At 42.4% G+C, this 24,761-nt stretch overlaps 1 long non-coding RNA gene across 1 annotated transcript; it reads right to left on the reverse strand.

The window, feature by feature from the left end:
- Positions 1-4,512: 4,512 nt before the first annotated feature.
- On the reverse strand, positions 4,513-24,002 carry LOC116694641 (uncharacterized). Its single transcript, XR_004333237.1, has 3 exons — positions 23,936-24,002; positions 12,155-12,160; positions 4,513-4,523 (listed from the first exon to the last, which is right to left on the reverse strand). It is a non-coding gene; the product is annotated as an uncharacterized LOC116694641 (long non-coding RNA).
- Between the last annotated feature and the right edge of the window lie 759 nt (positions 24,003-24,761).

Raw genomic sequence — 24,761 nt, forward strand, 5'->3', positions numbered from 1 at the left:
ATCATTCTTGTTTGTCAGCCTGCCTGTCCCACGTGTTTGCTGCAATGCTCCTGATCTCCCCGTGAGTTTTTCCCCCGTATAGTTTCCTGTTGTTTTTGCATTTTCTCCTGCTCCTGTGCCTGTCTTTTTTTGGATTTTGGATTTTCCCCTGGACTTTGTGTTCCCTTGTGGATTGTTTTTTGTAAACAGACTGCATTAAAGCCTTGTTTACCTGCTCCTGCCTGCCTCCGTATCTCTGCATTTGGGTCCTCACCTCATCATCCCGTCACAGGAATATTTAAAGCCTCTACGTACAGTATCTGCAAAACGTGCAGCACAAAACAGTGCGTTTTGCAAATTCCAAAAGTAGACTGTTAGACCGCGCCTTTAAGAGTCACATGAAATGCATGGTTACAAATTAAAAATGAGCTTGGATAGACCCACAGGCAAGCACCAGAAAGTTTGAATTTTGCCATTTCCATAAATCAGGAATGCAGAGCTGTAATTATAGAAGACAGGGTTGCTCTAGAACAGCATAGCCATTATATTTTTCTGTCTGTTTTAGTACAGACAGGCTTCATACAATCAACGGGCATATAATCAAGGAATAATTTTACAATAATAGCAAAATCATGCGCACCCTCCTCTAAGGATTGCCTTTACTTTGCATTTTTAAGACTATTTTCCGGCACAGTTGGCAAGAAAAAGGAAGAGTCACACACAGGCCTACCTGTTCCTTATTCTAAGCTTATAGCATCTATTTGTGTCTTGTTTCCAGACACATTTAAAAATCGAATTAAACAAGATAATCTTGTTAAGTCTGTGCACCCCGTGTCTTTAATAATACCCGCGAGTTTATCTGTGCACCTTTTGTTCAGTGTGCTAAAGAGGAAGCGCTGCTCGTCTTTTCAGCCTCTGTTATGATCAGGATTTCTCTTTGCTCACAAAGAGAGAATCCCTGACAAGGGAGCCAGCAGCTTCTGCTAAGGTGTTAAAAGACTGTGTGCCTCATAAAGCAAATCGCTGCTTCCACCCTTTACACACATTCTCACACACACACAAGGACATACGTATGGATCACCGAGATAGTGGACTGCTAACTAGGCAGCACCGTTGACCTTACACTCGTTTCTCTACATGCAGTTTGACGCGCGCTGTCATTGGCCGATGTGGTGAGTGCTTACTGTTTAATTAGGGCACATTGGATGGCTCCCATCAATCACAGCGTCTGATCATCTCACCCCACACAACTCCGTCACAATAGGCTAATTCCTTGATGAGCATGTAACATGACAAAATGGGATCTGGAAATCAAGGATCAACCATAAGAAGAACAGATCCTCTTCATGAATGATAAAAGATCATTATTCAATGTAAAAACACATCCATTGCTTTCTTTTGACATTTTCAGTTGTGTCCGCTGTTGGAGAAATGCACAAAAATGTCCATTGATAATGTTGATCTCATTGATGCCACTATGTGTCTTTGGAGCTGTGTGGAGTTTTGTAGCTATACCTAATTTAAGATTACAACCCGCAATGTATTCTTCTTAATTCACAGTATCTACTATTCTAATATTTTAGAATAGGTAATTTACAGCATCAATTAGGAAAGATTTGCTGTTTGCTGCAGGGCGTAATCTAAAGCGTAACCCATCATTAGCAGTAAAAACATTAAAAGATTATTGCCATACTGGTGTAGATAGAGTGTCACTTGCATCAACAGCCACACCTGATTTGGTAGAATGAACAATAGGTCCTGGTAAAGTGAACCTGTAAAGAACAATCTGACCTGACGGATAACAACCCATTTTCAGTTCACTCTATTTCAGTCTTTCTCTACCCCTCCCTCTGAATAAGTCTCTCTTTTAAGCCATCAAAAGATGAGACACTCAGTGCCTCCTAGCAACAGGAAGAGGGTCTGACCCCCCTCAGAGAACTCCTGTTAATCTTGCCCCCTCATCTCTGCCTTTGCGACCACGCTGACGTCAAAGGCCGTGCCTCTGTTGTTGTTTCTCGAGGATTGAAGTGCCTCAGACACGGAATTCACACCAGCGTTGTGCTTCCTGTAAGGGGTCTAGAATAGCTGTCCTCTGTCTCAGACTGGCAGCGATTGTTGAAGTCACCCACAGTACTGTATGTGCTGAGAGTGCCGGCTTCATGGCATAAACCTGGCCTCCCTGGGGGGGAGCTGGCTGTAGATATCGCTGTTGTTGTTGAGGTGGATGATGTGCTCTGTGGGGAGGGAATGCACAGTGCTGTGTAAGGTGTGTGTGCTTGTGGGCAAGAACATTAGAGATGATGGCACAGGTAGGGGGTGTCCATGTGTTGTGTTGCTACTGTAAGGTAGAAAGGCATCCATGGTCCGTCCGTTTTCTCACCGAATACACCTGATTGACGTACTTGCCTCCTTGGTGCGTCGGTCTAACATGTGACTTGATAAATCACAACATTTCACTTGTTCTTTCATCTTTCCTTTCCATTCTCGTGTCCGTTGTCTCTTTTTCTGCTCCCTCACTTCTATGCTCTTCTGTGTCATCCGTCTTCTTTCGGTTAGAGGAAAAACATGCCCTCTTTTTGTCCTGCCTCAGTGGTTCATTTCTGTCTTGTGTTGTTTGTGGAGGCTCAATGGAGCGTCACTTACTGGCCCCTCGACAGACTCCAGACTACACACTGCAGCTGCGGCTATAGAATCCACGTTAGAGCTGGCACTGCGTCGCTCCAAATTACTCGCCCTGCTTTCAGTGTTTAAATAATGGTCTTAGCACAGAGTTAATGGCAGTAGTGGGAGGCAAAGTGATGAACACACTGTTTTCGCTGCAAAGTATTCCAGCGAGTGTAGGCTCAGGATGGCCCGGGTCCGCTGGTTAATAGGGACTGGGGATTGATATGTTGTTTTAATGGAAATGAAGGCTGCTTGAGGGAGGACATTACTGTGATTCTTCCATGTGTGATGTTTGTAAGAAGTGAATGTGGACATTATTTTTGCTTTCTCTTGTTGCATCTTTGGGGGATGGGTACTAGAGTGAATGGTTTACAGTCAGCTAGTGCCCTTTTGTTAACGACGTTAGCGTACATGCAAGAAGACGGAAAGCAGCACACTGATCAATGTGCCCATGTGTTTCACTGTTTTTTTTCAGATTTTCTATTTGCGTTCTCCTCATTGTACTTATACATATTTAAGAAGACAGAAAGTGCCAAGGTGCGGACATTCCTGTCGCCTACAGCCTTTTTTCTGACTTCCAGGCCTTAGTTACTGTAAGAGATTGTTTGATTAGGGGAATATTAATGGGTGGGGAGCGCGGGCTCAGTTATTGATGCAGCTCATTGGCTTTTTGTGAGGCACAATGGGCACGCTTGATTGATTGAGCCAGACAGCCGATGAAGAATGGCAGATGTGTAGAACGCTGAGCCATAGTTAGAGATAAACCCCCATGACTGCACACACACACACACACACACACACACACACACAAACACACACACACACACACACACACACACACACACACACAGCATACTAAGATCATGTCTCTGTAATTAACAGCTCTGTGACGGTAATGAACAACATCTAGTCCTTTATGGTAAGGGGATTGGCCTTGCTCAGACGAAACAATTAATATTATCGTTTGGCTGGATTGAATGAGAATAGGTTTCGGTGATAAAGGATTAGGAGTAGTGGAGGGGTTTCTGGGGGAGCTGATTTTGCAACACAACTTTTACAGACTAGATTGGCCAAACTGGGCTGGTTTATTGTGGTCCTGGTTTCCCAAAATGTTTTCAGGACTTAAATCATCTTCAATTTCTGAAGAGCAAGAGTGATGTTCATTTTAGTTTTTGTTCATTTTTAGGAGCATTGCAGCCTTGCAACAAACCAGATTTGGTTAGCGTTATTTTTGCTTGTGACTCTGCAGTGCCATAGCTTGTTAATCAGAGGAGTGTTCTGCTCTCTCTGATAAGCCTGTGTATTGTGTGTGTGTGTGTGTGTGTGTGTGTGTGTGTGTGTGTGTGTGTGTGGTTGGTGGTGCAACTGTGTGACCACCAGCCAGGATGTGAGAACTGGGCCTGAGCTAATACAGACAATGCTCCACAGTACAAACACTGACACACACACACACACACACATTCAGTTACGTTTCAAAGTGAGCACCAGCAGCATGGGTCTCTCCCTCCAGTCTCTCCATCCGTCTTCTCTCTTGCCCATCTGGACACATCCATTTATTCAGCCTTGTGTCTCAGTAGACCAGGCATGCAGGTCTGATGCTGGCATCCTCTCGTCCATGTGGCTGCCTCTGCACACTCTTTTTTCTGTGTATGTGTGTGTGCGTGCATGCATGCTTGTAAGATCATGTATGTTCACCATCTGAGAGCTTACCCTGCCGTGCACAAATCAATGATCATGTATCGATGCTGTTTTTACGAGGCACTTAACAATAAAAAAGCAATAAGCTATGACATGGATAATGCGATGGGGCATCACAGGCATAGCAAAGCAATTATAACAGCTCTGCTCCTCTCCATGTGATTTAGAGACATGCCTGCAGTCTTAAAAAGCTCTTTGATACCAACAACATTTCCAGGAAGTGAAAGGAGGATTTATAGAACTTTGCCTCACTCATCCCACGCTACCTCACATCCATTTTCAGGGTTTTAACTGATATTGAGCTGAAATGATATCATTAATAAATGGAGTGACTTTGCTTCTCCCTGGAGCCTGAAGTGCATTACACTATGCCTGTGGGTGTGTAGGTGTTTTTTTTAAAATTGTAACACATCCTTCGCAGTCCATCAAAGCAGATATACCATGTGTTCACCACTAATAGTCTAAAACTGGGTGATTGCATGATTGCGTGTGGGTTGATAATATTGTTTGTGGATTTGCCCACAGCTTGCCTACCCGCTGATCATAATGCCGGATTATTCATGAAGTGAAACTGCAGAGAATTACTATGAACTGAGTGTAATTGCACAGCACCTCAAATCAGCCTTATGTGGGCGATTGAGATACAAAACTCACATGATAGCAACTCCATTTCGTTAAAACGTTTGCTTGGTCATCCATTTTGATTACAGCATGTTGTCAATCTTTACTTTGTGTTATTGTCTCACATGTACAGTGTTTATGTGCATGTATTGTTTTTTGAGTGTGGCTGTATTTTTCAAAAATGTGCCCTTTTATTTTATTTCAATGATAAATTAACAAACTGAATTCCTTTTTAGAGACTTTTAGATTCATCCTGTGAACCATTTCATAAATCTATATGTTGTAAATACAACAACAAAAGCCGGTTTTAACAAAATAAGGCGCACTCAGTACGCAGATATTTTACATGAGTAAAAGTATCAATACTTTACACTTAAAAATCCTCAATTCATAATCCTACTCAAGTAAAAGTACAAAAGTATCAGCATACAAGCGTATGATACTTTAAGTATCCAATGTAAAACTACTAATTGTGCAGATTATCTAATACGTTATTGGTACATGCATTCATTGGTATTATGCATTCATCACTTTAATATTGCATCTGGTAAAAGGTGGAGCTTTTTTCAATTATTTCATATGCTGCTGCAGTCTTATCTAAATCTGCAAGGTAACTAGTAACTGAAGCTTTCAAAAAAATGTAGTGGAGGAAAAAGTAGAATGTTTCCTTCTGATGTGTGTAAGTATAAAGTAGAAGAAAATGGAAATACTCAGGTAATGTACACATACACTACCAGTCAAAAAGTTTGGGGTCACTTAGAAATTTCCATTGCACTCCACTGTAGACAAACTACCAGCTGAGATCAGTTGCATTGTTTTTTTAACCAGGGCAGCAGTTTGCAGGTTACATTATGTGCTTACAGTATTGCAAAAGGGTTGTCCAATGTTTCCTCAGTTAGTTTTTTTAAATGATATCAGAATAGTAAACAGAATGTGCTTTTGGAACATTGGATGAATGGTTGTTGATAATGGGCAATGTAGATTTTGCATTAAAGATCAGCCCCCCCCACTCAGATCAGCTGGTATTCTGCCTATAATGGAAAGGTATTGAAATTTCTAAGTGGTCCCAAATTTTGACCGGTAGTGTATGTACTTTAGTACAATATTTGATCTTCTTTACATTCCAGTTACATGACTGCCACTATTGTTTTCTATGTCGATGTCAATGCCGATTTTTTTCTGTTTCACAGAGACTGATGAACATCATTGTGACAATAGAAAGGAATTTTATGGAGCCTTCAAGCAAAGCATTATAATAAGTAAGTAGGTCACAGTTGTCAGTTCTTAAATACAGTGATTTATAAAAATACCTAAATACCTGCACGGCATCTTTTACAAAAGCAGTAGCTTTGACGCACCAGTGGTGTCTGTTTAGAACTATACAGATATAACTTGGCAGCTAATATTGTCGTTTTATTGAAGTTTCTTTCTTCACTCGTTCAAATGCACTGCCTGAACTCTGCCAGCAGCTCAACCGTCTATCCCGGGAGGAAGTGGGATTTATGATGATGATGAAGCTGCGTACTCAGGACTCGGTTAATTGACATTCGTGATTGAAATGTGATCCTGAATTACTGGCCAGCTTTTAGGGAGAAAATCTGTCCCCCATCCCCGAGTACTTCTTCACTCAGGCCTGGAAAGATGATGGTTTCTTCCGTAGATTCTCTCACATGTCATACGCCATTTTTTAATGTTGTGCAGCACTGTGCATGTGTGTTCAGGGGTATTTTTCGGACGTGCATGCCGTCTAGTGTGGCAAATATATGAGGTACCTTTAAATTGAATGTATTGTCTGACTCATTGTGGCTTAACTAATGTTGCATGCTCCACAGTGTATGGTCAAAAGAGCTGCTCAGCACTGACTGTAACTCTATTGCTGATATTTCGAGCAACAGCATGGCTCATTCACTCAAAAATCCAGTGAACTGCATAGACACATTTGATCTGCTGACCCTGAAGTGTCTGTGCTAATGTTAACTTGGAATCCAAGAGCAAGCTGTCTGTCATGATCTAATCTAAGAGCCCCTCACACAGTCTGAGCCCCCTCATTAAAGGCATGATTACTGCTATGTATACATGCGTCTTATATGCAAGCTTTTGATGGAATTCAATTTACTTAAAAAAAGCCTCACAGACTTACCCCAAGCTGAAGAAGTACTACAATCAGGAAATACTTAATTGTATGGTACTAAAAGGCATCATTTGGTCATGCACAGTTTTGGGAGCATAAGTCCAGTGTGTTTGATACCCTTTACTTTTTTTTTCTCTTAGAACAGGTGTTACATCCACTCAAACAAAAATATAGTGAGAGCCCTCTTCCCATCAGACTCCATTAGACAGTATTACAAACAGCTGGCATGTCTGGACTTGGTGTGTTTTACCCTGCACCCTGATCCCAGACTGATCAGACCTCAGCTGCAGTCTGCTATGAAAGAAACACTTATCAGCTGTGGCTTCATCATCCAAACCCCTGAACACTAAATTGCTTCTCACACTTATCTGTCTCTTTATCTTTACCTCTTGGTTTTATATTTTGCCTAACCTTGACCCCTAACCCTAACCAGCCCATTTGAAGTCCGTGTGCGTGTCTAAAAGTGTGCATGTGGTGCAGTAGGTGTGACATCTGTGCGGGAACCATTGACGTCACAAAGCCTCGCAGTGTGCAACCACACCTCCTCATCTCTTTCCCTCCCTCCTCCACTAACCCTATCAATCCTCTATCTTGTCTATCGCCTCTCTCTCTATCTCTCTTCATGCCAGACTTCTGCCCTTAATTTCTTTCTCTGTCTCTCTCCGCTGTGCTCTCCCTCTTTCTTCTCCTTGGCTTGTATATCCACAACACAGCTTCCCTGACCTTTTTATCAGTTCACACACCTTCCATTTGTTATCCTATACTGCACTAACATTCACTTATAAAATAAGGAACATTGCAGTCTGAATAAAGGTCAAAATGTCCCCTGGAAACTTAATGTTCTGTTCTGGTCTTACAACTCAGGACTCATGTGGACAAGCTGTCTAAAATCTTTTCCAACTAGACCTGCAAGAAAGTGTGTTGATCGTGTGTATCTGATCAGCCCGTCTTTGATTGCTGTAGCCCTACTTCATTTTTACTTATTAAATTGGTCTGCTGCACTTGTAAACTGTATATTTTAAATTCAAACAGGTCCTTGCAGTTTGAATATTATCTACACAAGCCCAATTTGCGATGATGAAAACCCGTGACCATAAATTATGGGCATCTATCTTTGTCCAAAGTCTGTTTTAAAAAAAGGGTTTATGTGTGTATATGCCAGCAACCTCAACCCAATACCACCCCCCATTCCACTCAAAGTGTATTGAGTGGATGCAGCTCCCAGAGGCTTATTCTCCATCCCTTTCTTCGTCCTTCCACCCCCACTCCTCTCATCCTGCTTCATGCAAGTGCAGGAGATGTATCTCCCAGAAAGGTTTGTTGCACATCTCCCCCTCTCTTGTCTGTCTCTCTCTCTCTCTCTCTCCCTCCATCCCTCCAAATATTGTTTAGTATCTCCACCCCCACCCCTGTTGCCTTTTTTAAAGGGGAGAGGGAGAGAGAGGGGGAGAGAGAGAGAGAGAGAGAGAGAGAGATGCTTCCTCCCAGAGGTAGACTGCTCATCCCTCAATAACTCCAGCTGGCTCCCTGCGGTGCTGAGCCCTGTCCTCCACCACTCAATTACACCCCTCCATAAAGACATACAGATGGGCTGGGATGCATACGCGTGCACGCTCATGTTCACACAAGACTCTCTCACACACACACTTAGGCAGACCAGTGCATTTAGCCATGACATTTTACACACATTTGCAGTGCACACAGCCGCTAGCGCTGCGCGCACACAAGCACACACGTCCTGATTAACCAGCAAAAGCTTGCTTCGCAGGTTGTTTGCTGCCCTTCCTCCTCTCACAGGCTCACGAATGGAGAGGAAGAGAAGCCTTTTCTCTGTTTCCTTGTTTACAGAATTTGGAGCTACAATCTCCCATGTTGTTGTTTTTTTCTTTCCCACTTTCTCTCTCTCTCTTACAGCAGTCTTTTTCCGCTCACTCACTGTGCATCCACAGGCGGTTAACGAGAACGTAGCACAGATTGGCTTACCTGCCTGCCTTCCTGCCTCTGTTTAGCAGAAAACAGCTCAGAATTGAACAATGACCCCTCATACAATCACCAGTAAAGGACCCGGACCCTCTTGCTGCAAGGCCACAGTGCTGGATTTCAAGATGTAAGACTTAAAAATTCATTTTTTAATAGAAAAAGTTCGAAAATAAGAAGAAGCTCAATTTAGCTTTCACATTTACAGTAAGCCAACTGTGGAATCAGAGTGTACTGTGATTGCATCTTCAACAATGGAGAAAACTGAACATATAATACATTTACAAATAGATGACAATTTAAATAATACATAAGAATAAGGGAGCACTTAGCACCTTAACCAATGCAGTAGTTTGTGCTGTTGTGGGATTTTCCATGGAGACAGCTCATGAATCAAATTCAGTTTAGTAGTCAACATACAGCATATGTAAAGTCAAAGTATTTCAGAACTGCCATGAGCACAATCGTGGTTTTGAAATGTTCAATGGTAGGATCTTACCTAATCTGATAAATCAAGCCCTTTCTGTCCATGGTATTTAATGCCAAGTGCCACTTTTGGAGACAGTAGATCCACATTTGTTAGATTGTAGATTTGTTATATTTTTAAATTTACAACATCAGCTTCAACATACTCTCACATGTGAATTTCAAATAGAAAGTCTGTATATTTTCTACATTCATCATGCTATGGTGTCCCTGCTTTTAACTATTGTTATTTCTCTTCTATGCCTCTGCTGCTGCAGATAATGATGATGTTTTTATGGTTTCTGTTTTGCAATGACAAATGTATTACTTGGAGGGTGTTCAACATTCGTATCTCTGTCTGTATACTTATCTTGACTGTTGGAAGTCATCAGTGGTATGGATTAGTCTTGGATCTTGTCATTAGAAATCTTGCAGTGCTGTTCTCAACCAGGTGTTGCACACAGAGGCCTCAACTCAGAGAGCCTCTACCACAACACTACCACTGTGTGTGTATGTATGTGTGTGTTTGTGTGCTTGTCACAGAGGGAACCATAATATGGGTTTTGACCAAATCTGACTTGAACTCACTGTGTGCATAACATAATGCGTTTCTCCACCTCTTAAACTGATATTTTCATGTCACATACAAATTCCAGCTTGTTCTTTTCTGTTTTTTTGTTTGTTTGTTTTTAACTGCAACTGTTTGTATGGCCTTGACAATTATTGTGTTTTTTCCAATCTGTCAATCATGGCACACGTGTACAGTTGAAATCAAGAAAATCAAAGCATCTCTCTCTCTCTCTCTCTCTCTATAGCTCTCTATCTGTCTCTCTTACACACACACACACACACACACACACACACACACACACACACACACACACACACACACACACACACACACACACATTCTTCTCCGCCATGGCAACAAGGGAAACAAACATCGTTTCTCACCCAGTCTGCGGCGCTTACACTCACATTAGACGCCAACCGCTGTGTCACTCAAAGCCACAGAATACAATGTGTTGAACACAATAGCAGCTTAGTGTCAGACACAGAGCAACAGTAAACTGAATATGCAATATTATGAATATGTGGGGTTTTGCAGCTTAATAACTAAATCACGAGCACTCCTGCTGAGATTATTCCACACCAAATGTTTTTTATATCAACACATCATTTGCCATTCTGCAGATTTTTTTTAGTCAGTACATTATTCAGGCCATTTCATTTACTGGTTCTCACAGTGTCAGGGGTTATTTGTAGCACTCGAGTATGCAAGAGGAAATAGAAAATATGCAGTTTTGGTGTGTGTATTTTGTGATGTTGCCAAGTCAGGAACACAAGAAGGAAACTGATTCAGTTTCTGACACTGTTCTGAACAGATGAGATCTGCTACCAATGGCATCTACATCCACCCTCCTCTCCATTTGTTATTTCCTCTCCACACACTGGCCCTTGTCTCAGTGCCAGTTAGCAGGTGAAAAAGCCAATTTATCATATTCAAGCCTATTTATAAGGCAGACAAACTGATTAAGGCCAAACGGTGTGTGTGTGTGTGTGTGTGTGTGTGTGTGTGTGTGTGTGTGAGATGAATGAAGGGGGCCCTGTCTGTCAATTCTGACACATGCAGTTATAATTATCACACTGTCATTAAAATGACTCAGTGTGAGTGCCTGGCAGGCTGCTTTATTGCCGAGTTTAATCTATGACCGGTTCACATCTCATTATTAATATGGTAATGGATCTCCATGAAGAGATTAAGGGATGGAGTGGTTGGTGGTGACAGTAAAAGCTATTTTGGATTTTAGAATCGGAGAGGGCTGCTGCTGCTGCATGAGTACTGTCGGCAAATGGGGAGAGCTGCTGCACTCTCTTGTGTTTTTTTTAGTAAGTTGTGATATGTCATAAGTGCACTTGTTGATGAATATAATCTGATATAACATTTTTGCTGTTGTTGCGAGTGCCTTTTCCTGTGCTCATGTGCGAGCTGGTGTCTGTATTTACAGTCCAACAGCTTTATTTGCTGTCTGTAAATGCCATCAGGAAGCCCATCCAGTAATTGGCCTTTCATCAGTCAAGGCATCCACTACCGCCGCTTCCGCTGCTCTCGTTCTCTCGTTTTCTCTTCTTCCTTTCTCTTTTGGATTTCACAAGAAAGAGGCAGAGCAGACACCAGACGGCGGAGGCGCATTACATGACTGAATAACGTCCCGCCACATCCCATGATGCCCCTTAAACAAAGTCCTGTACAGAAGTCCTTTGCCACACGTCAGAGGACTTGCACGTCAGCAAAACACTGCGCCGATGCACATGAATAATGCATGGCGAATGTTTTAGGAGTCTTGTGGAGGGGCGTGGGGTTACATTCCCCTGAGCAAATAAATCAGTCTAGTGCCATGATGTTATGCGTCTATGTGAGCAGATGCTTATGGGGTATATCCAGGAGATTAGATGTAGTAATGTTGGTTGGAATGTGTTATCCTTTGTTGGCTTTAAGACTTATCAGGACACCCTTTCAATAAGGTGCTCACCTTTTCTCGATATGGAATTATAAAAAATCCAAAATCCATCGCCTTCCCTTTGCAGCGCATCCATGTTTAGGATATAATCTCTTACCATCCGCTGCATATTTCCATCCAACTTTTTCCTTTGGCTGTCTGTTCTTTTGTCTTTAGCAAAGCATTTCACTCACCCATGTCAAAACTACTTAAGCCCCCCCCCCCCACACACACACACACACACACACACATATCACCCCCTAAGGTGAGAGAAATCTTGCTTCTAACGTATTAATGCACTTCATTAGATTTGTTCATTAAAGAAGGCTCACTAGTAATGACTTTTTTGCACTGTGTGACCGCCAAATAGATTACTGTATTGATAATTGCATTACTTTTATGATGAATATGTAAAATGTGGAGAAGGAGAGTGGGCGTGTTTAATATCGCAGAATTAATAACGTTTTATTTTGTCTCAGCCTCAATTTCTCCACGGTGACAGACTTTTTTTTTCCTTTTTCCCTAAAGGGATTACCGGGAAATGTCTCCACTGGGTAAATACTATTCAGGCAGCAATGAAAGAAGGCAATGACGGAGACAGATAAACAGACGAGAAGGCTGTACTCTCACACATAAATGCGTGGATATTTGTTCATTACATTACATTTGATGGTGTGTAAATGTGCCCCTGTAGAGCAAATCCTGAGATCCTGTGATTCAGGGGATCAATTTTCACTGGGCCAGACAAAGTGGACACGGTCCTCCCGTAGCTCCACTGTTGACATTGCGTCCTGTTTTGTCATGACACGGATGAATTTTCCATTGACCCTCGGCCTTTCACTCCGTCTCGCCATATCTTGATCTCTTTCCATCAATCTAGGTCCAGGAAATAAAACAGCCGGGACACAAATCTGGTTACAAAATGATCATTGTCAACCTTTTTTTAAAAAGAAAAGATGCATATCCAGTGTAATTGCACAGATTCAGTCAAATCAGATGTTTATTACACATATTATACACATTACATGTGTCATTGTCATTACTGTACAGACAAATGTGGGTTTAAAGGTTATTTGTTACCTTTCTGTTTTTTATTGTGGCAGCAGTGTAAGAACTGAGATGCCAGGGTCATAAAGCCTTTATAAATCTTTGATAATATTTATCTTGAGTGGACACCATCTAACAAAATGTAGATCTGTAGGTGACAGTGGTTACACACAGTGTACATACCTCAGCTGGTTTCCATGGCTTCATATCGTGACCTCTGTCAATGTCCAGTTTATGGGCTCTTGCTCAATCTTTCTCTGTGATGGACTATTCTAAATTCAAGGTTCACTTTACAAGCTTTTCAATGCAAATTTGCATGTAAATTCACAGCTGCTTATGGTCTCTTTTTTTCATGACATAAAACAATCAGTTGCGCCACCAGGGTGCCCCATTATTTTTTATTTCTTGCAGCTTTAACCTTTATTCATCTTCAAATGTTTTCTAATTTTCTTTTAGCTCAATTTCTAATTACATTTGTTGAAACAGACTTTATAAATCCTGTGTTTCTTACGTGATGTATACTCAGGTTCTATCAGTATCTGGACCCAAATGGAAGCAATTTGTCTCTGCGAAATGCAAAAAAAAAAAAAAAAAATCTAAATAAGAAGCTAGGACCAGGAGTCCAGAACAAATTGAAGAAAAGGAGATGAATGCAGGAGATGTGTTGGCATACCCATAGTGGGTTTGGCAAAACACAGCAGCCGAGCCCTCTTGCCATGTGATGGCAGGGAAAGCTGTGGCTGAGACAGACTGAGAAGGCGTTACGGCTGCTCCTCTACAAGTCGGAGGGGGAAAAAAACATAGCTCATCCATCTGGCCTTTATGGAGTCGGATTCAATTTGACCAATCTTGAAAATTACAATTCAAATGGTGCTTCAAGAAGTAAGGAGTTTTGAGAGAGAGCAAAACTTGTTAAAAAAAAAAGATCTTAAACCGCCTTCCTGTAATTATTCATGTTCATCAAACAACATAAGGGTGACAGAGAACAAAAAAACACTCTAATTTGACTAAGGTGGGACTTGTTTCCAATTCAAATCAGGCGACGTCATCTTTACACAAGAAAATGTTTTTTCATATAGTTTCAGGCTCAAAAACAAGTGATTTTGCAGCATGGCACCTCATTTAGCAGAACAATCAGATGCTTAGACTCATTAAAGGACAAAATGAGTTGTTACTGTAAGATGGACTTTTTTATGTGTGTTGGTTCACTCAGCCTCAAACCCACCACCACCCCCTCTGGTCCCTAAATACCCAGCAGTACATTAGCCAGAGGTCTACTATTACAGTTCCAGCCCAGAGAGCTGAGTGTTACAATAAGCCCCCACAGGTTGAATGGCGGGGACTTCTCTCACCAACTCACAGCTCATAGCCAGCTCTCTCCAAGAGCACCAAGGTCACACTAAAATGGAGGACACAGCAGCCTACACGTGTGTGTGTGTGTGTGTGTGTGTCCGACTACAAAGGCAGAGAAGAGTCATTAGCAGGGAACCAGGAAAAAAGGGCTGAGGGTTTTTCTAGCTCTCTCCTGTTCTCTCTCTCACCCTAAACGTAGCTGAGAGCGAGGTCTCGCCATTCCTCAAACACGGAGGGAAGTGTCCAACCCCCCCTGGTAAAAGAAATTCCAATAGGACAAACTTCAGATCATTCTGCGTTGCGCAGAGTCAAGAGTGCTGTATTGATCTGCTCTGTCTGTGATGAATCCACAATTAGAGCCGTGGCAGGCCGCTGGGGAGTCTGTCCTCTGTTTGATTGAGCCTGCCCTCTCTGACTTCACAGCCACAGTATGTGTATCAAACATAAAGCAGGACAGAGAGAGCTTTAAATGCATTAATGTGATACGTGTGTGTGTGTGTGTGTGTGTGTGTGTGTGTGTGACAAATGAGGCAGGCAGGAGCTACTTCTGGCGTGACAGCAGAAAAGAAAGACAGGGGGGAGAAGAAATGAAGATGGAGGTGATAGATTTTCAAGATGCTCGCTGACATCGCCGACAAGGAGGAGAGAGACGAGGAGACGTCCCTTGTGGCTGATGTGGTGCTACAGTATGAGGGGATCTGGCTAGTGCCTGGACACCTTTTGGAAAATCAGCAAAAATAGGGAAAGAGACCAAGACTTCATGAAGAAAATTTCAAAAGAGAGAATTATAGAAAGAGAAGTCTAAGTCTAAGTCCAAGTCTTATCAACAATAGTGCTGCAATCTGAGGCACATGGTTGGTGGGGTGGTACACCCCTTATGAATTGTGGGTGAGACGGTTAGCCTGTAGGAATGCCAGCGTCAGAGCTCAACAGTGTAGAGAACGAGGACGTTGGGTGGGAGGGGGGCGGGGGGCATCCTGCCAAGTGGGTCTGCAGCTTAATTAACTCCAAAGCAGGCGAGCTGCGGGCTGCCCCGTCGCCTTGCATATCAACGACCTGAGTGCTTTCTAAGCACCTTGGCAGACAAGCCCTCCTTTGTGAGCCGGAGGGGTCCATTCAGCCGGGGCCGCCGGAGCCAAAGGAGCTCCTCTCTTGTCTCGGCTCTGCGTGACGGACATGTACTGGTTTTGCTCACGTAAACATTTGAATGGAGCTGTGGTTCTGGTCTGCTGAGGGCCGAGGCCTGATCGAGAGCTGCCGGTTTTACGTGTCAGTTCTTGTTTAGGAGTCCTGTTTGTAGCAATAAAACTGACATAAAGACTTTATCATTTTGACTTATGCGTGTGTAGTAAAACAATTTGGCTTCAGGTTGTTAAATCTGGGGGTTATTAGATTGCTGAATGTAATCAGGGCTTCATCCAATTTGAATAATCACCAGTGTTCAACCAGTTTTTGCAGCCAGAGTGTGTGGTCTGCTCTCACCTTTAGGAAGGTCAGACCTGTGCCTCCTCAGACAAAGCTTTCTTTACTCAAGCGCAGCAATTCAACACCAGCAGAAACTCGACTAGCCACTGACCTCTGCTGGCCTGGGATGGAATTAATCCCTGGTCTCAAATTAATTAAGGCTTTTCTAATTAGGGGGAAAATGAAGGTGATGGTCAAGGGGGCTCTGGTTTACCATTTAAGGATAAGCAAGCTCCATTATCATTAAATGTCCCTTTAAATGTACAGCGCTCAGCATTTGATATAATTATGATTTATTTCCGTTTATGTCGTTTTGTCTTTCCTCAGTCTGTTTTTTGCACACATTTATATTTCAGGGCTCCGTGCTGTTCAGTTATGAGAGATTAGGTGACGCGCTGCACACGCACATAATCACATAAAAGCACTCACCTCTCATGGAGCAGCGGTGCAGAGGTCAGAGCTGATATATTCTGCTGAGAGTTCTCCATGATCTGTGATGAGAGCGAGTGGGATTATTAAATTTAGACCTGCTGGCTGCTTCAGGCTGGTTGGCTGGCCGACCTTGAGTATCTGGCTGGCGGCGAGCACGATGACGGACTGGCTTTGTGTTGGTCAGCAGACTTATTGACTATGTGCATGTCTGCAGAGAGGTCTGGCAGGCAGGCAGGCGGGCTGGCTGGCTGGCTGGCTGGCTGTTTTGCTACTTTTTCACTGGCTGACTGAACTTCTGGTTCGTTGGTGGTTGATTGACAATCTGGCTGGCTGCGTATGGCTTTCTGCAATAAATTTCAATAGGCCATCAATTCCATGGCAGTTCTACTGTTACACAGCCTACACTTCAGACCCATCTGCTATCGCCAACGCACCTTTACAGCCCTCCAGAGCGCTGCAAGTGTCGAGTGTGCAGACGGCCTTTTGTTCCGTTATGTCTTATTTTATCAAACATGTCTCACAATGAGCCCTCTGGGCTCAGTGGGTCATCCACACTAAATACTGATGTTAAAATTAAAAGCGTTTTTTTCAACCAAAACAGGTTCAAAGTCTTTTTTTTATTATGTATCTAGTTTGCCAATGCTCATTTCATGCATCTTTTCCCATCCAACTAATCACAAAAAAATCTAACTTAATGAATGCATTCATTAGAGACACGTGACCTGAGAGATTAAATTGATTTAGTGTTAATGAATGTGTGGAAAATGTTGTTAGTGTGTTCTAGTTAAAGCTTAAAACTTCTCGGAGCAGCACTTGAGATCAAAGTCCGTCGTCATCATCATCATCATCATCATTAGCGTTGTATTTTATTTGATCTCTATTAATTAGTCTAATTTTTTTTTTACTAAAGTTGTTTGAAGCTGTGATAAACAGGTTGGATGTTTCATTTGATTCAGTTACAGGGACGAAGGAAAAGCATGTATTCGTGAAAATGTACTATCCTCACATTTTACCTTGACAAAGCTCAAAAGTCATAAGTAGAGATGTACACACACTGTATACATACCCATACACACATACTATGGAGTGGAAATGAGCTGCTAGGCCATCACTGCCTACAGAATGTACAACCTCTCTGTTCAAGGTGTACAGTGTGCATATATAATGACATTTTATGTCAAGTTTGCAACTCATATTCTTAATCAGCTTTGTGTCAACTCATTTTGCAATGGCTTGAATATGACGTTCATTAATATTTAACAAATGTACACACTAATGCTTTGAGGCTCTTATCATATTGATATTGTGCTTCAGCAGTAACATGCTCAAAAACAAAGTTACAATAAATCATCACTACCAGAAATACACTCGTAAATGTGTGTGATTGTTGGTCAGCTATGTTTCTAGAGTATATTTTCTTATATTTAACTTTAATAGTGGTACTTTTACCCATTGTATACTATATTGTAATTGTTACGTTGCTATGTACATTTGTATTTTTACTTTTTAGGGTGACTTGTTATCATCTGTATAGGGACTGCAGAAGAAAAAACTCTGGCATATTGACAGAAATGTCCAATAATATGCACTGTCCCTGTATTAAATGAACAAATAAATAAAATAAATATTGTGCGTATCTGTGAATGTGCACAGCAAAAATCAAACATGCTTTAGTCACCCTTCATTTCATTCTGTTCCTTCTGTGTATCCCGGTAAGGTCGGGGATCAGAGTTGAGTTTCCGTGCTGCTTCTGTTATTTTGCCGCATAACATTTTTGTTATGTTCCGCTCTCAGAGCAAGTACCTGCACCCACAAAGACATTTACTGCTGATCAATTCAGCTGCCGCCGTGTTTTGTGCTTCACACGTGACATTAAGAAAAAAAAACTATGCTTATTGATGAATCTGTCTCTCAAAGGAAATTATTTCCCGCTCTTAGGTTTCTGTCTGAAACAACACGAACACACAAACTTGCACAGATTTAATTAATGTAACAGTATGCGGTGAGAGGATTCAGCCCAGTCTCATGGTTTGTGAAATGGTGAAGCTAATTTAACCTTTTGATTCGTATAGAGGGACACAATTTTGAGCATGAATTTTATACTTATGCATTTAAATGGGAAGCATCTTTTGTGATAACTGCATGATCACGGCAGCGAGTAGTATCTAAGGAGACTGGTGGGTCAAACAACACAGGACTTTCACCCCGGGGATCACGTCCGGCGTGTGACAGTTTCTTTCCCCGTTCTTCTTCTCCTACCCACAACCGTTGCGGATTGTGTCTCGGCGGCCGTTGTTGTCACTGTCTACTTTGTGTGGCGTTTCATTTCCCAGTTGTTGCATCCCCCAGAGCAGCCTGGTGGCATGGCATTTCTGGGGGACGTTGTTGCGTTTCGATCGTTTCTCTGCTGCAGACCAATCCCCTGGTAGCTCGTGAAATGGTCACCCATTTTGTGGTTGACACAAAGCTGATTAAGACTTAGAGCTCCACCAAACTCTCTCTGTATTTCCCAGTGTGGCTATGTTTAAAACGTTATGTTGTCCGGCGACTTTCGCACGCAGAAAATCGAGTGGAGATAACGACCTCGTCTGAAGAGTCCATCGTCGTTTTTTGAATCCGCCGTGTCCTCCTTGGCTACTAGCAACTGTGTGAAGGAGGGGGTTGGGGTGGTGCGTGATCACGGAAGGCTTGTATCATGTTGATGTGCCGACAGTTTTACTGGTGACCACCAAGAATTAAACGAGAAAAGGGTGTCTCTGTTGACAAATCAGTAGATTAAACAACGTGACCCGGTCATGAACTGTTGTGAGATCCCATTGGATGAATATATGCAAGGTGAGAAACTGTTGTGTGTTTTCAGCATATAGATTCAGTTCATAAACACTTCCAGTGGAAGAAAAAGGGAGACTTTTATTCCAAATCATGTCAGGTGAGAATTTCACTTTCCTGACTGTAATAAATCAGATGTGACTATATTGTGTGTACACACAGTCTTCTGTTTGCTCTCAGAACACTTGTCAGGTAGCAGGATGTATTGTGAGAAGCACCCCACTATGGCAGCCTCCCAGTGGGGACACCGGTATTAAAGTGCCACACACTCCAACGCCTCGACTGATCAGACCGGTTTGATGAGACGAGGGTGCTTATGAAGGGCAGATTTCTTTCTTAAGAACACATCAAAGAGACCAGGCCCGCTCACTTCTACGCTCTGAAAATCAAAAACAAGGACGACAGCACGGTTGGTGAAAAATAGGCGCAGCAAATTGGGTTTGCCATGGCTGGATTTGATGCCAAGACCGGACGAACTAAGTCTGAAATCAGGGATATATGCCAAAATAAATTACTACAACTTACAGTGAGCCTAATCCACCACAACAGTGTGTATTTCCTTTTCTGTTGAGCGACGCTCATGGTATTTGGTTTTACTTTATTGAACTTCTGCTGTGTACAGTATCAACTGTCGAAGCACAAAGCAGTCAGTGATTTGGTTTGACAACTCTTTCAAAAAGAAAAGTTGTTGATGTTTCTCTCTGAAGGCTTTATCATTTATAGGTGCTGAGGTAAAAATGTGCTTTGATTCAAACACTATCAGTTGGTGCTGGCAACAACTCCACAAGCAAGAAGCTAAGTGAATAAGAAAATAGCCTGCCTGGGATAAAACAAGTTTGTCCCTGTAATTACAATACATCCCATTGCGATCAGCTTTTGCAACATAAGCACAAAGGAAATAGAGGTATAAAATGCTAATGACTTTATATGGCATTTATAATACACAATTCCCCATGAAAACTAATAGCTCAACATAGCCTGCAAACTCACATTTACACATGTTTTTCTGTGTTCATTGGACCCAAAAGAATTACCCATAACTGTACCATGAACATGATGCTCTAGAGAACTTTTCTTTGCAGATATAGAGCTTTTGATTCCTAATTTCTGCATGTGCGTGCACACGCGTGTGCGTGTTTGTGTGCCCCACAAGCTGATAGAGGGCAGCGTCTGCAGGGGGCCTGTGGATGAGCATGGTTGGCTAAATCAGTACTGACAGCCTCAGCGCTCTTCTGTAGGTGTGAATGCAAACTGTACTCGGACAGCTGAAGATCGGCTTTAGCCTGAGAAGAATTCTTCATCTTTAATCTCTCAAGTACACAGTGCACAGTCACAGGGAATTGTCACACCTCACCTATGTAAAAGGAAGCTTCTTCCTGTAACACACATCATGCTTAATTAAGTGTTTCCCCGATTTGCCTAGCAGATTTTCTATCCAATTATCACTTCAGCAATGAAAGGGTATGAATTGCATGCACATGAAAAAATGTATTCTTACTCTTAGCTCAATTTGTCATGTGATATTGATTCTCATTTACTGTAAAAGCTCCGGAGAGTCTTCTCCATTTTATAGGCTACCTAACTCACTCTAAGGTAAAATGGTGTCACATTCCTTATAGCTGGAACAAACTGTAGAATAAGTCATGTACAGTATTTTGCACTTAATGCCAAATTGTTGGAAATGATATACATTTTGAGACTCAAGGGATAATAGGTTGTGCGTGTGTGTGTCTGTGTGTGTGTGTTCTAATCGTCACCACCTGCAGATGTCCACGCTGTCACAGTTTTTTGCAAGAAATGCCGAGTGGGACACGGATGTTTCTTATTTTAAATGCAAATTAGGAAATGAAATCCAATAGATTTGTCCCAAAACCTCATGTCCAAGCTGAGGGTGTTACATTATCAGACCGGCTACATTAAATGACGCACAATGTTAGTCACGCCAACGCCGTTTGTTGTCGCACCCCACCATCCCAGACTTCTCCTTACATGGTATTCGGTGTTGTTGATTTAAATCATTTTTAATGGTCACGTGTGTGTTTTTTAAAGTGCATAAGGATTCATTGAGAGCTCCCTCCAACAGCAGAGCCTTTTCAAATTTAATTGTGTAACCATTTGCAATAAAAGGTCAATTCCTTGACATCTCTGTATGAGCTACTTTTTGTGATTCATTCGCGCTTACCCCGCAGGTGTCTGTGTATGAGAACACATCTAATTTACATGTGTATTCATGTGTTTCTGTATGTTCCTGCAAGTACAGGGATTCATTATATCAGAAACGGATTTATCATTGACCTGTTGTTATTTATTGTTTATTTTTGTCCTGCCATAAAAAGTGACTTGTCTATAAAAATGACCAATTCTTGTCTACAGCTGAAAAGTCCAGTAAAATTAAAATAAATTATCAAATTATCAGAGTTACAGAAACTGAATATCAGCTGTCAGCAGTTTCAGCACTAAAAGATTTATTCTGAGGCACCATAGGTTAAAGCAGTGTGGGTTTCTATAACATCCTATTTCAGGTAGGATGTTATAGAGTATAGTATTTTCAATCCAGAGACCAATAGTGTTGAGCCGTGACATGCTCAGACTGGTCCTGCTTGAGGGGATTTAGTGTATTTCCTATACGATTACACACACAAGCAAAAGAGTACAACGTGTGAGTACAATGCTTTCGATGTAAACAGTAGCCTTGAATAAACAAGACCAGAAGTCTACAGTAGAGCTAGCGACTCTGGGAAGCTGTGTTTAGGCCCGGTGGTGTAAAACAAAATGGAATGGTATCACAAAACCTCTTAGTTTCTGTCTTGCAATTTTAAATGAGCCATAAAGGAATATCTCATTTGACAGGATCCTAAACCACATAAAGCCGCCTGATTCCAAAGCTCCTAAAATGTATTTCTCTCCGACGTCATTTGTATTCAAAACCCTAAAGCAACAAATATCACTTCTCATATTCTCGTACAATCCTGAATAAAACCCCTTTCCAATTTTTTCTATCAAAGCCGGGGAGGGTTTGCGTGTGTGCGTCATCCTGCATTGTAAAAGGATGATGTGTGTTTTCTGTACAAGTTCACGCTCCGTGATTTCAGAGCAGTCTTTGGGGCTTTGGTGTCCTCATCCTCAGATCCCACAGCTGAACCTAATACAGGGGCGCGGTGTGTGTGGAGGGAAGAGAGCGTGAAGGAGCAAAGCAGGGCTGTGCAGGGTGGAGATGAGGAAGGCGGAAGAACAGGAGAGATGGAGTAGAGGAGAACCGCATCAATAGAGGGGAAACTCAAAAAAAGAGAATGATGGGGGGGCGGCCTCTAGCCCACCCAGTGAGAGCGTGGGCTGAGTTCTTTGCAGCAACCCGGGTTCCAATCCAATCTGCGACCATCACTTTATCTCCCCCTTTCCTGTCTATCCACTGTCACTATCAAATAAAGGGAAAATGATATCAAATCGTCTATATGCAACATTACAGTGAGACAGAGAGCAGAGTCTATTACACATTAGAGTGACAGTAACAATATGTGAAAATGCTAAATGGAGGAGATCTAAGTAGAGCAGAGGAGGGGTCGGGATAGGCAGAGACACGCATCCGACAGGGTTCAGAGGTCACAAGGCCACCCCTGGCTTTCATCATCCCGTATATTAGCTTTGGGCTCTACAGTGTCTGTGAAATGTCAAAGGGGGATGAAGCCGGCTGGAGGAAAAATCAATGCACTTTGGAAACACTGCTCGGCTCCTGCGCTTTTGTTTTCAGCACACACGCGCTCGCACAAAAAGCATGAGGCAGACCTGTTTTGACATTTTACCTGAAATGAATAGGTCTGAACTGCGCTTTCAAGCAGGATTGTGGGAGGCCTCCGCTTTAATTGGCTTTATCACTTTTCCTGTAAATGTAGCGCTCCAGGAGATGGGAGCTGCAGGGGTGAACTTTCTAGAATAGTGCAGACAATTTTGGGCCACTCTTTCGACGTGTTTGGCGCGGACATCAACACAGTCTGTGTAATCACCAAAACATATTAAATTCCCCACTGACTGACGAACAAGTCAAGTGAGTGGACTCACTGCACTGTAGAAATAATCTGGGCCTTGTCCGTGCTTTACTTCTGCAGCTGTCAAAGTCGAGTTGAGTTACACTGCCAGAAAATGTTATTTTTCTCTTATTTGATATTGTGCTGTTGATAGCCTCTCCTGTGTATTCATTCTTACTCCTATGAGTGCAGTTAGCACATGTAAAAGTCAATAGTAATCTTTCTAGAATGTGAATTATGTGTAAAAGCATCATAATTAAAAATAGAATGGGACCCAACCAAACTTGGAAGCACACTTGTTGATTTGATTGCCGTAGTAACACACATGGAGGGGTTACAAGGGAGCATGTTAGCTCATTTTGCTCATAATGGCCAGGACTAGTGATTTTTTGTCAGTGGGATGGACCAATGGGGTTTGAGCGCAAGCTTCACTTAAACTGCAGAGTAGTAACAGTAGTGTTCCACTGCTCAAATACGTGACTTGGATGAAAAACTAAATCCTAACCAAGACAACAGTTGAAGTAATAATAACAGTGATAACATAAAGTAATAATTCAATCTAACCTCACAGTTGTCACCCCCCCCCCCCCCCGTCACCCCCCCCCCCCCCCCCCCCCCCCCACCACCACCATCCCCCATTCCCCTAAAAATAAGAAAGTGCCAGTGCCTTGTGGCAGGAGATTCACACGGCGTGTATGCCTTCATGTGCTCTTGTGTTGTGGCATATCCCCCCCCCCCCCCCCATAGTACACGGGACGTCTTACTTTTAAAGAGTCCTCTTTGTGTGATAGCAGTTTAACATTCCTGTATATACATATACATATACATATATACATATACGTATATATATATATATATATATGTATCTATATATTCAGCTCTTTTGTGCGTGCTACGCTGGTATCCACAAAACAAGCATGTGCTACATTGGGAGACGTGACGTCAGGCGTGTGTGTGTGTTATTATTATTAATTTTTATGTATGTAAACACACTCGTTGTTGTAATGTATTTTAGGGATCCATGTCGAAGGCAACTCTTTCCAGAAAAAGGCTAGCAGCTGCTGAAGCTGCCAGTTTAGTTAGTATTCCTCCAGTTCTGCTCTCTTGTTGTATTTCTGTCTCCGAGGCCCGGCGATGGAGGGATTGAGGATTTAGCAATGATCAAACTCACTGGACTGGACAGGAATAACACAACAGGACAGGCTCCCGGGCTCCTCCATCTATTGTCGAGATGATTTGACCGTCTGGGGTGCTGGGGCCGTGGAATGAAATAATGACCCGGAGAATTGCCGATGGAGGATGGGGATGACGGTAGGGGCAGCAGGGGTGTGAGGGATGGAGGAGTAGACAGGATGGCCGTTTTTCTATTCCTTCAGGTGTCTGATTCTCTCGTGTAATGTGGACGCAATTAGGCAGCGTGTCCCCAGAGCAGCCTTACCCCATCCTCCGGGATCAAAGAGATGAGGGTGGCTTCTGCCTTTCTCAGAAATGCCCCTTTTTCGTTACATCTAACCTTTTCTCCACCTTTTTAACCTGCCATCTACTTATATTCATTCTTCTTACTTTCCCTCAAGCCTT

Source organism: Etheostoma spectabile, chromosome 8 (assembly GCF_008692095.1).
Source record: "Etheostoma spectabile isolate EspeVRDwgs_2016 chromosome 8, UIUC_Espe_1.0, whole genome shotgun sequence".
NCBI lineage: Eukaryota > Metazoa > Chordata > Actinopteri > Perciformes > Percidae > Etheostoma > Etheostoma spectabile.